Source organism: Vulpes vulpes, chromosome 9 (genome assembly GCF_048418805.1).
Source record: "Vulpes vulpes isolate BD-2025 chromosome 9, VulVul3, whole genome shotgun sequence".
NCBI lineage: Eukaryota > Metazoa > Chordata > Mammalia > Carnivora > Canidae > Vulpes > Vulpes vulpes.
The window spans coordinates 60,064,274-60,076,797 of NC_132788.1; the positions used below are offsets into that span (position 1 = coordinate 60,064,274).

At 40.6% G+C, this 12,524-nt stretch overlaps 1 protein-coding gene across 3 annotated transcripts in view; it reads left to right on the top strand.

The window, feature by feature from the left end:
* VGLL4 (vestigial like family member 4) overlaps nucleotides 1-12,524 on the top strand; it is a 164,169-nt gene that overhangs the window by 106,599 nt on the left and 45,046 nt on the right. The gene's annotated exons all lie outside the window — the stretch shown is intronic.

The window sequence follows — 12,524 nt, forward strand, 5'->3', positions numbered from 1 at the left end:
AGAAAGGGAGAGAATCTCTAGCAGACTCCTTGCTTGAATGCAGAGCCCAATGGGGGGCTCAATCCCACAACTCTGAAATCATGACCTGAGCTGAAACCAAGAGTCAGATGCTCAACCAACTTAGCCACCCAGGCACCCCTGGTCTGATCATTTTTAAATGTCAGTGCCATGAAAGAGGAAAAAGGATAAAGTTCCTTTAGATAAAAGGAAATTAAAGAGGCATGACAGCTACATCTAGCAATGTGTGGTTCTTGATTTGATCCGGATTGTCCCACCACTCCCCCATACTCTCCAAAAAGAAGGCATTCAGTTGGGAAAATTTGATTGGATATTAGATAATGATAGTATATCAGCTTTACCGTGTTGAGTGTCATAATGGTATTATAGTGATGAAGGAGAATGTCTTTGTTCTTAGAAGACATTTGTTGGAGTATTTAGGAATGAAATATGATATGTACAAATTACTTCAAGATTATAGCAGTTATAGCAGATAAAGTGTGTATAGATAAACTGACAAGATGCTTATACTAGGTGAATTTGGGCATAGGAAGTGGGCTATTCATTGTGCATTCAACTTTTGGTAGCTTTAAAATTTTTTTTGAAATAGAAAGTTGGAAAAATGTTACTCAAATGCCTAAATCTTTCACCGATAAAGTTTACAGAATGTTACTCTAAGTGGCTTGTTTTACAGTCTTCATGGTTATTAGGCACTTAAATTATGTGCATGCCTGAGTTCTTCATGCTGCTTTCATTCTCTAAGTATTGTGTGTCACACTCTCAGTATTTGAACCATGTCCTATTTTAATCCTTGGAAAATTTATTCTGTGGCTTCTGAAACCAGCATGTTTAGCAATGATAAGTAATACAGTGAATTAATGCATCTCTGTGGGATAGCAGAATGGCTTTCTGAAGTATTTGAGGATATTTGTCACGTCTTAGCTACTTACCCACTTCAGCTCTGTTGGGGGTTTGGAGCTGATAATGAGATTTCATATTTGGAATAGGTAAGCCTATATGTGACTTTGAATGGTCCATATGCCAGTTTGTGTAAGAATTTTGAATTGGTTCCTGGGAGCCTCATGTTATTCCTCAGGGTCCAGACTAGAATATATTGTAGAGAACAAGATTGCCTATTTATCTTCAGAGACCGTAGCACACGTATTGTGCAAAAATCTGTAGCTGTTGAATTGGAGGCAGGCAGTGCTAGAATGTTACTCAGGACTGTTAGGTCGACCAGCTTTAACAGATGGTGTCAGGAGAGGTACTCTTGGGGTTGGGGATGGCAGCATGCCTCTGGGTTGGGCTTTTGAAAGTGGAGATGAATATGATTTGGCTGACAGGGATTCTGAATCCATTCTAGTGGAGAGAAAGGTATATAGAAGCAAGCATATTGAGTTGAAGTGTGCCTGGGAAGGAAATGGTGCTAGTTTACTGAACACCAACTATGTGCCAGGCACTGTACCAAGTTTCTTGTTTAATCTTTGAACTAGCTCAGGGCCCATGTGTGGGTTCACATGGTCATTTTCACACACATGTAAACAGTATTAGGAAGTCAGGTAGCTGCCTCAAAGACCTCTTGGCTCCTGGTGCAACAGATTGGGAATGCTTACTCACCCATGCTCCTTGACACTGTGTCTCCTGACCTTTTCAGGTAGTTGGTGGAAACTGTATGTGCTAACTCTGTGGGAGGAGATGAATAGTGAATAGGAATAGTGAGAGTGACCGTTGGAAATGTCTCCTTTGCCCCTATCATCTCATCCTTTATCTTTTTAAAAATGATTTTATTAATTAATTAATTTGACAGACAGAAAGAGCATGTGCATGAGAGTGCACAAGCAGGGAGAGTTGCAGAGGCAGAGGGAGAAGCAGGCTCCCCACAGAGCAGGGAGCCCTATGTGGGGCTAGATCCCAGGACCCTGAGATCATGATCTGAGCCAAAGGCACATGGTTAACTGACTGAGACACCCAGGTCCCCCCATTTCCACACAGCTTATTATCTCTATTTTATGGCAACTGGAGTTCCTCAGGAGGCAGCTCGACTGTAGAGGCTAGAACAAGCCTTTTTCACTTCACCTTGTTTGATGATTCCTTGTACACGTTTATGAGGCCTGCCACCAAGGAAATTGAGCCTGGTTCTAATACCATCTGTAAAAACTTCTATAACTCTCCTCCTTCTCACTAAAAGTAACATGTCACAAAAGTAGATTTTCTGGTACATATAGTGAAGAATTCCCACTGTTAAGAGGCCCTTTCCATTAAAGGGCCTTTCCATGGCCCTTTCCATTATAAGGGCCTTTCCATGGCCCTTTCCATGAAAGGCTCTGTATACTTGGCACTAAAAGGTTCTCCAGCTGCCTTTACCGTGTCACGTGTTGGTGCCGAGCCCTCAGACAGGGATTGGTGAGGACATGTGACACATTATGTCGATGTTCTAATATCCAGGCAGACACAGCCCTTCCGGCTTCATCAGTACAGGAAAGCAGGGCTCGCACTCTGAGCCTCGGCTTCCTGATTTACTCTGAATCCTTTTGCAGCTGTCAGAGCCACAGTCTAGGCTTGGAGGACCAAGAATAGAAGTTGGTGTGGTCATTGGTCTGGCTCAGGAAACCAAGGACGCAGACAATTGTTTGATCTTTTTGAGTCCTGGTTATGATTTACGAAGCCAAAACCCAGCCTGATACGGAGATCTGCTGATCTTCAGCCTCATTGTGTCATTGTTAAGATACCTGACTTTTTCTTTAAGCTGAAGTGATAATATAAAATAAGACATCAATTTCAGTTCTCTTACTTTGTGATAATTTCACCGAGGTTACAGTATTTTAAAAAAATATTTACTTATTTACTGGGGGGGAGGGGCAGTAGACTCTCCGCTGAGTGCCCCCCTCCCAAACATGGGGCTCAGTCTCCTATTGAAACCAAGAGTCCACACTTAACAGACGGAGCCACCCAGGTGCCCCCTAGGTTACAGTGTTGCATAATCCATGAAGATAGAGTGAAGTTGTAAAGGGAATTCAGTAGAATAAATGAGATTAGAGGGACTTTATTTTTTTAACCCCAAACACAACAAAATTATTTAAGTGGTATAAAACTTGTTAATTAAATGAATAGCAACATATGGGTATGAATATAATAATTTTTAACTGACCTTAAAATATCTTTAGTTAGTGCTTTTTGATATTCAGATTAATTTCTGTTCAATTTATATAAAGTATTTTATTGTCTATTCAGAATGGAGACCAAGAATTTGAGACATTTTACTGTTCCTCTGGGGTTATTTTTTACCCTTTCCCTTCTAGTCCCTACAGAATTATAGATATTTAAAAATGTTAAAGGTTGTAGACACTCTCCACCCCGATGCACTAGCCACACTGCCGCTCTCTGGGAGCAGGGGCCATCCACACTGGCTCTGCAGGGACTCTCCCCTTCACCTGTGCAGCTCAGCACCTGTTCATTTGCACTGAGGCTCAGCCTGAGTCTACACTTTTCCTGGAACCCAGCCACGGTGTCCACTTTCTATCAGTGCTGACCCATTGTTTTCCCCTCCTCTGTGGCTTCTAATTCCAAAGTGGCATCTGTCCATTAGACTGCTTCCATCTTGACCAGTCCTGCCATGTTAGGTCAGGTGGAATAGACTAAGTGGCAGAAGCTGTTAGGTTCTAAACTGAAGAGCTTTCTCCCCTGAGCCAGACCTAAGTTTCACACCTCACCACCCATCTCCTCTCCTTAGTCTTTTGTCCTTGTGCTCTTGAGCTCTGGCCCCATAACAAAGCACCCCAGGGGGCTTAACCAATGTTTGTTGTGTCTCAGTTCTGGAGGCTGGAAGTCTGAGGTCAGGGCTGGTTTCTTCATCTGTCATTGGCTTGCAGATGGCTACCTTCATGTTCATGTGGTCTTCCTTCTGTGTGTGTCTGTGTCTTAATATCTTCATAGAAGAGCATCAATTTATTAGATTAGCACTCGTTGTAATGACCTCATTTAACCTTAATTTTTTTCTGAAGAGACCCTATTTCAAATACAGTCACATTCTGACGTACTAGGGTTAGGACTTACAAATTTTGGGGAGACACAAGTCAGCCCATAATACTGCCCTTCCTGCCTTTCTCTTCCGGCCTTCCCACCCTGCTGCTCCTCCTTCCTCCCTTTCACCTGTCTTCCTCCCACTTCTTTTCTTTAATGTGTAGAGCACCCTGCACAGGTAAAAGGAATATGAAAATGGGGGGATCTGAATGTCATATTTCTCCTGCTAGCTCTTCTCTGGATCAGCTTTGTGACCTTGAGCAATTCACTTAATTCTTGAAACACTAGTCTCCTTAGCTATATAGTTCGGGAATCATTCTTCCCTTCTTCCATTTTAGGACTATCGTAAGAAAAAAACTGGGATAACATTATATTTTTAAATGCTTTAAAAATAAAACATACTGATATAAGTTACAGGAAAGCTCTGACAAAGTGTAATGCTTATGGGATTATTTAGATTACTTGAAATTCTGATTACAATGGCATTATGTTTCAACTCCACATTTTACTGTGTTTTCTTATCCTTAATTATATTATTAGCAGTTAGTGATATACCGTAAGCGATTTTGTTTTTGTTTTTTTTTTCTTTTTCCCTTTCCTGAGCCATCTCCTTGCTGCTCTAAAGAAAAGACCAAAGCTGCTCAAATTGTGCTCAGCTGGGGGTCTGGCCTCCCCCGCCTGGCTGACTGCACAAGAGTGACCTTTCGCTGAGGGTTGGCCTCCAGATGTGGGGTTGGGCTCTGCAAGTCTCCAGCTGTGGCTTTGGGCTCCTGAGGGTGGCGGTGGGAAAGGGGTGGGGGGTGAGGGGTGGGGGCGAGGGGGCGCGGTCGGCTGAGTTGTAGAATCGCTTGTAATCCTTGCTCCGCTGGCAGACACTACGTCACGTCTTTTATCTCTGCTGGCTCGCCCGGGTTTCATCATGTTGCCTAACAGCCCTCCTTACAAAAAGAAAAAAGAGAACCAGAATGGGGATAGCCACCAGTTGAACTGTGTGAAAGAGGTTGACTTCACTGTCTTCCCTCCAGCTGCTAGTCTCTGAGACAAAGAAGTATTATTTGAAAGAAAATGAATAAGCCCCGGGTTGCTGGGGCTGCTGCCCTGCACCGTCATGAGTGTGAGAGGAGAGTGCAGTTGTTTTATCTGGGTGTCTCTCACCAGTAGGGTGATGTCAGTCTGGTCCCTGTGGGCTGTGGTCAGACAGGAGACGTTTCCACGTAGCCCAGAGGCTTGCGGGTATGTGTATGTGAGAGAACTGAGCTGTGGTTTTACTTTGATTTAGGTTCAAAAATGATAAAAGAGCTGGGGAGGGGAGTAGAACATAAAGTCTTAAACACAACAACGATTTAAATTGTGGAAGAAAGCTTTTGAACAAGGAGGGCAATACAGATTTTTGTGAAAAATCTACCCTTAAAAGTTACAGCAAGATACTTTTGTGTTTTTTTTTGTTTTTTTGTTTTTTGTTTTTGATACTTTTGTTTTTTAAGTACAGATGTACCTTCCCCTTCTCCATAAACACAAAGACAGTCATTTCAGCCTTGTGCTGTTTGACTAATCTCCAAAAAATGACAATAAATGCCATGATTTTGATTAATTCCTCATGAAACATGCCACAGTCTTGCGTGTAGTCACAGTCCTTTTATGGCAGTTGGCCCACACAGTTGGTCTCTTCAGCACTGTGTCCTGGGTTCTAAAGCCACCTCTGCTTTTCCTTGGAATCCCTTAGAATAACCACATCAGTTACCTCATCTCCATAATGAGGGCCAAGGGCCTTCAGTTGTATAAAAGTTAAATCCGCATTCCATGGATCTGATCATATTTATTTCCACTATAATTTTCTTATGGTATTTGAGCAAGTGAAGCTTGAACACTGAGAATTAAAAGTGTACTGGATTGTTAATTACATCTCCTTCAAGGACAGGGTAGGATAGGTTACTTAATATTTGATGGAATCAGTTTTTCTCCTGTTGTGTGAAGTGTATCCTATAAAAGTTTAGTGTTTCTTGATTAGCAATTAAAGTATGACTTAACTTTGGAAGATGTACATTATGTAGACTGGAGATGTACATTATGTAGGGCTGAAGTTAGGCCATCAAGGTGATGTAATCAAACCACTTAATTTTACAAATGAAGAAACAGGCTAACGAGACAGTGCTGTTTTGAAGGCCCTCTAGTTGTTCCATAGTGCATCGTCTAAGACATCTCATTATCTTGTGTTCCACTAAGAAAGAAGCTGTCTTGCTTATTAATATATGCCAGTTGATTATAAGACAAACCTTAAGTAGCTTTATTAAAATGAAGGAAATAAGTCTTAGAATCTTTAAAGGATTCTAGGCCACATCTTCCTGGGTCTTGTCCCTGTGCCTTGCTTTTCTCCTGCTTTATTCTGACTTGAAAGCAGAGTTTTCTTGTGATATTTCACCAGAATCATTATGTGGCACATCATAAGGCTAAGCAATTGTCTTTATTTCTCTGTTAAACTTATTTTTATTTTTTATTTTTAAAAAGATTTTATTTATTCATGAGAGACAGAGAGAGAGAGAGAGAGAGAGAGAGGCAGGGACACAGGCAGAGGGAGAAGCAGGCTCCCTGTGGAGCACCCGATGCGGGACTCGATCCTGGGACCCCGGGATCATGCCCTGAGCCGAAGGCAGACGCTCAACCGCTGAGCCACCTCGGCTGCCCTCTGTTAAACTTTTTAAAATTGAAATTAATGTATGCTGATTCTTGTGAAATCTTGGGCCAAAGATCTTTGCTCATATTCTGTTGGAAGACATATTTAAGAACATTTTTGATTCTTGTATTAGAGCTGCCACCATGACTAAAAACAGGAGTTATATAATCTTTGTATCTATTGGGCATTTTCCTTTAGTAACTCATCTCTAATTAAAAAGGCCAAATACATTTTTAAAAAATGGAATTTCCTTTGTTATAGTCAGATTTTTAAAAATAAATTTGTTTATTTATTCATGAGAGACACAGAGAGATAGGGGCAGAGACACAGGCAGAGGGAGAAGCAGGCTCCATACAGGGAGCCCGATCCTGGGTCCCCAGGATCACACCCTGGGCTGAAGGTGGCGCTAAACCGCTGGGCCACCGGGCTGCCCCAGAATTTTTTTTTTTTTTTAATTAAATTGACAATTATAGTGAGGCCAGCTTGAGAAACTTGAAACCCAGGGTTACTCAGATCTCCTTTCTCCTGTTTATTCCTGAAACAGAAAGATAATCCTTTCTCCCTTTTCAATTAGTGAACCATTGTGAAATGTAGAATACACATTAGTTCAAGAGCAAAATGTCTTTTACACCTCAAGATAAATTCCTTTTGGTGTGTATTCTTTGCTCCCCTGCTTGTGGTCAGGGTCTGTATAAATTTCATCATTTACTTTTCTGACAGCACTTCACACAGCCTTCGGCAGGCAGCAGGCGCTCACACAGTCTGATTAAAAGCTGAGCTGGAGCTTAATCGAACTCTGATGAATCCAAGGGCCTGCATAACCTCAAGCGGTTCTCTGCTTTGCCTTTTCTTAACTTAATAATATTAAAAAAAAATCTGACTTTAACATTGTAGAGAGCTGTAGCTGTAATAACAAAAGATTTAGTTTTATACCAGAGAAAATCAATGGGTACTTGTTCATATGTAGCAGTTCAGTGTGAAAAACCTGAGGGAGGGGAGGAACTAATATAATACTGGAGTATTTTATCATTTACTTATAATTATATTTTTATTTTTTAGGGGTGAGGGTAACAGCTTTATTGAGAGATTCACATAGCAACATAATTCACCCATTTAGCCTATACACTCCAGTGGTTTTTAGGATATTCACAGGGTGGTACAACCTTTACCAAAATCCATTTTAGAACATTTTCATCACCCCCAAAAGAAACTCTGCACTCACTGGCAATCACTTCCCATTGCTTCGACTCTCACCCAAAAAGTAGAAAAATTCACTTTTCGTCTCTTCAGATTTACCTCTTTTGGACATTTCATGTAAATGGAATCAGACAGTATAAGCTCTTCGTGTTTGACTTCCTTTACTTCACATACTATTTCCTAGGTCCATCCATGAATCAGTACTTCATTGCTTTTTATGGCTGAACAATGTTCTATCCTATGGATAGATTGCTTGTTTTCTGTACCCATTCATCAGCTGGTGGACATTTGGGTTTTTGGCTATTATGAATCATGCTGCTATAAACATTCATGTATAAGTTTTTATGTGAATATGTCTTTTAACTTCTCCTGGTTGTATGCCTCAGAGAGGAGTCGCTGGCTCATATGGTAACTCTATATTTAGCGATTCAGGGACCTGCCCAGAATTATTTTCCACAGCAACTGCACCGTCGCATTCACACCAGCAGTGCATGAGAGTTTCAAATTCTTCACGTCCTTGTCAACACTTGTTACTTTCTGTCTTTTGAGTATAGCCCTACTAGTGTGTGTAACGTAGTACCTCATTGTGGCTTTGATTTATTGCCTGATCAATAATGATGTTAGACATTCTTCTATGTCCTTATTGGCTGTTTATATTATTTTTCTTTGAGAAAGGCTATTTAGACCTTTTCCTATTTTTAAGTTCTTCTTATTGTTGAGTTTTGAGAGTTCTTTATATAAATATATTAAGTGGATCTTTTAAAATTCCTTATTCTATGATATCTCTGATCTTTAACATGTCTTATACCTTTCTAACCTGGGCACCCCCTTGCCCAGACTCATTGATTTCATTCAAGCAGTGTTTACCATCCATCTACTGTGTGCAAGGATTGTGCTTTGCATTCTCAAGTGTAGAAAATGAATTAAATGTTCCCTGCTTCAAGGGACACAAACCAAATAGGAAAGGAAATACGTAGGGATAAATTTCTATGGTATTCAGAAGTGATGACTTTTAGATTGAGGAGTCAAGGAAGACAACCTGACAGACGAGGCATTTTAAGTGGCCTTTGCCAGGTGTGTTGGATTTAAGTATAAGAAGATCGGAGGAATGGGACGTCTGGGTGACTCAGCAGTTGAACGTCTGCCTTTGGCTCAGATCCTGATCCTGGGGTTCCGGGATCGAGTCCCACATTGGGCTCTCTGTGAGTAGCCTGGTTCTCCTTCTGCCTGGGTCTTTGCCTCTCTCTTTCTGTAAATAAATAAATAAAATCTTAAAAAGAAAAAAAAAAAAAAGATCAGATCGGAGGAAGAAGCTGAGTAAGGCCTTAGGGTTAGACAGCGAGATCTCTGTGCAGTGGTGTCCAGTCTGGGTTAGACAGCGAGATCTCTGTGCAGTGGTGTCCAGTCTGCTTTAACCTCTAGGGCTGACATTTTCAGAGATTACCAAGAGGGATATTAGGAAAAAAGGCTGGGAAGCCGGTGGGCCACTTGTTAATTGTAAATGTAGAAGCAGCCTGGAGATTATTTTATCTGTGACTGGCAAGACCTTGGCTATTTGGGATCCTGGTGAGTTGACATACCCAGAATGGTGCCATGGAAGACCGAGTTTACAGAAATGTGTAGGATGGTGGGGATGGGGGCAAGTAAAAGCAGCACTGCCGTGTCTCTGGCTCTGAAGCGGATGAGTGCTTTAGAGAACAAGAAGGCCTGTAGTGAAGAAACTCCTGTGAAAATGGTTTAATCTAGTTGTTTTCAAGTTTATTTGACCATGGGTTCACTTTTTAGTTTTTTAAATACATGATCCTTGAGACACGTATTTTGCATTTTGCTGCCTTCGTTCAATGTTACACAAGTAATTGCTTAGTAAATGTTGGCTGGTTGGTATTTGATCACTTATTGGATTACTACTAATTCTGAGGGCTGAAGGAGTGTTAGGTATTAGCTAGTCCATCCTCCTGTGGTAGTCAGGCCTTAGAGGGGAAGTGTGTGTCTGTATTTGCCTGGCCCTACATAAAGTGACAATGTCCCTGCCGGTGTCTTGATTCCCAGACTGTGTTCTCTTCAATTTTACTAAAATAATTTTAACCTTCCTTTGCTACTTATGCAATAATAATAGCAAATCCCATTTTATAATATAAGGTATTGGATGAGAATGTGTGTAGGCCTTGCTTAGTGTTTATGAGGGGATGTCACTCTGATAAGCAGAGGGCATGGGCTTTTGCTTACAGTAAACCCATTAACTGTGTGAGCCTAAGTAGGTCACTCCATGTCCAGGGGCATAGTTCTCTCTGTCCAGTGAGGGAATCCAAGTGTACAACATGGATTCCAGTGCTAGCAACATGCATGTCCCATTGTCTTTAGGGGGTTTGGTATAGTTTTGTCACAGCCCCTAAAGGGTGAGGAACCACCTGTGGTTCCTGTGTGGATCCTTTACCTATCAGGTTAGAAATCCCAGTGTTTTTAGGATTCCTTTCTTCTTTCTATGTCAGACACCAGCCATTTGGTCTTAAAGGTCTTAAAGGTAAGCAGTGCATCCATTTGGTGAACTTAAACTGCAAACAAGCACAAACAAGCTTATACTAAGATGGAAATTGAAGAGTGGAGTAAGGATGTTGTTCTAACTCCAAGACTTCCGCTTTCCGCTTAGCAGTGTATGCTCGTGTTGTAATGAGTGGCTCTTTATTGGAGTGATTTGAATTTGCTGCTGTGGTGGCAGGTTTCCATGGCAACTACTATTGCTACACATCTGCCATCTGATAAAATGGTTCCCAAAGCCCAGGGGTCCACACAGAGCCCGAATATTCCTCATCCCTGCTGAACCTGCCAAGGATGTGGAGAAACACAGGGTGGAGGGCATGGTGGCTCTGCGCCATGTTGATGAGACTTGATTTGCAATTGTCAGGTTCCTGGAGGTATCATCAGGGATCCTCCAAAAGTTAGCCTGGCTACTGACGCTTTATATTGGAAATTCCCTCTCCCTTTCCATGGAGGAGGAGGGTACAAGAGGGGGGAGCATATTTGGAAATAATATTTTCCGATTTATCACAATATAAATATTAGCATGGCTTTTTGTTTGCTTTTTTAGAAAAAGATTTATTTATTTATTTGAGGTGAGGTGGAGGAAGAGGGAGAGAGTCTTAAGCTCACTCGCTGCAGACCACGGAGCCTGACACAGGGCTCGATACCACAACTCTGAGCTCACAACCTGAGCCAAAACCAAGAGTCAGATGCTTAACCAACTGCGCCACCCAGGCGCCCGGTTTGCTTGCTTTTTTAAACCAAAAATTCATAAATAGGAAGTAGAAGACAACCAAAACCCCACTGAATGTCTGAATGTGGCAGGCCAGCATATGGCCTGTTTTTAGATATTTCATTTAAAATGGAAAGTTCCAGTTTGCTTTGGGGCCAAAATCTCTAAAAGAAATCCTGCCTGGAGGTGTATTATGGGGTCACTGTATATTTGCTAGTTTATATCTTGCTGACTAAATTGGCAAAAGTTTTATTTTTCCTGGTAAACATTCAGGAGGCTTTTCCTTCACTCCTCTCCCTAACAAAATCATATTTGTCATATGTGTATGAAGCAAAGGACTGTTAAAACTGTCCACACATCTGTGATGATATGAAAATTAGTGGTGGCAAACAAAGATTTCCTTTCTTAGGTACTATGAAGTCTCAGATGAAGTTCACTTTATCCTAATATTTCTCTCAAAGTGTGACCAAGTGGGAAAAAAAAATTGGTCATGCCTTAGAGACCAGCATGAATGAATAATAGCATGACAAAAAGGTAATTATTTGTGAAAAATTTAGGTACCCCCCCCCCATATGACTTAGAAAACTTGAAGTTTTCTCTTAAAGTGTATGTTAGTTACTCTTGTTTATAAATTTTAGAAGGTATAAAACCTTCATTATAATAGAGTTGTGCTTATTTTAATTAATAATGATGCATAAAGTTACCACCCAGTACAAAGTCTTTTTAGTAGTTGGAATGAAAATACCAAGATGTTGAATCAGATCACAATGTGAATTCTCACTTGAGTGTTTAACTTTGAGTTTGAGAACTGCACCTGTGTATTTTTTTTTTGCACCTGTGTATTAAGCTCATGACAAATTCTATGCACTTTGTGCTGATAATAGTCAAAATACATTCAATGTGCCATTTTTAGTGTGCTGTAAGAATGAAATGTTTATTTTTCATTAAACAATGTGTTTTCATTTCTTTTAACTTTTTGGGCAAATATGTGAATTATTAACTCATAAATTTTCCTCATTCTTTTGAAAAAAGTAACATATCAAAATTGTAATAAAAATGTAATAGGCAAGAAAAATGAGTTTCTCTAGTCATGTTCTAATGAAATGTGTGTTAGGTCATTTTCTTACAGTTTTAGAGCTGAATACCCACACGTCAAAAGACCTTTATTGTTTTAAATGAACTTTTGAGATGGTTTGTGGTCAGTACTTTTACCCTTCTGTTACTTTATTGCAACTTTTAATTTTAAACTCTACCTTCAAGAGTTATTGCAGAAAAGGTAATTATGTGTCATACTGGAGGTGTTAGCAATATGTAAGTGTATCAAATCGACACCTTTTACACCTTAAACTTGCCCAGTGCACTATGTCAGTTACATCTCAGTAAAGCTGG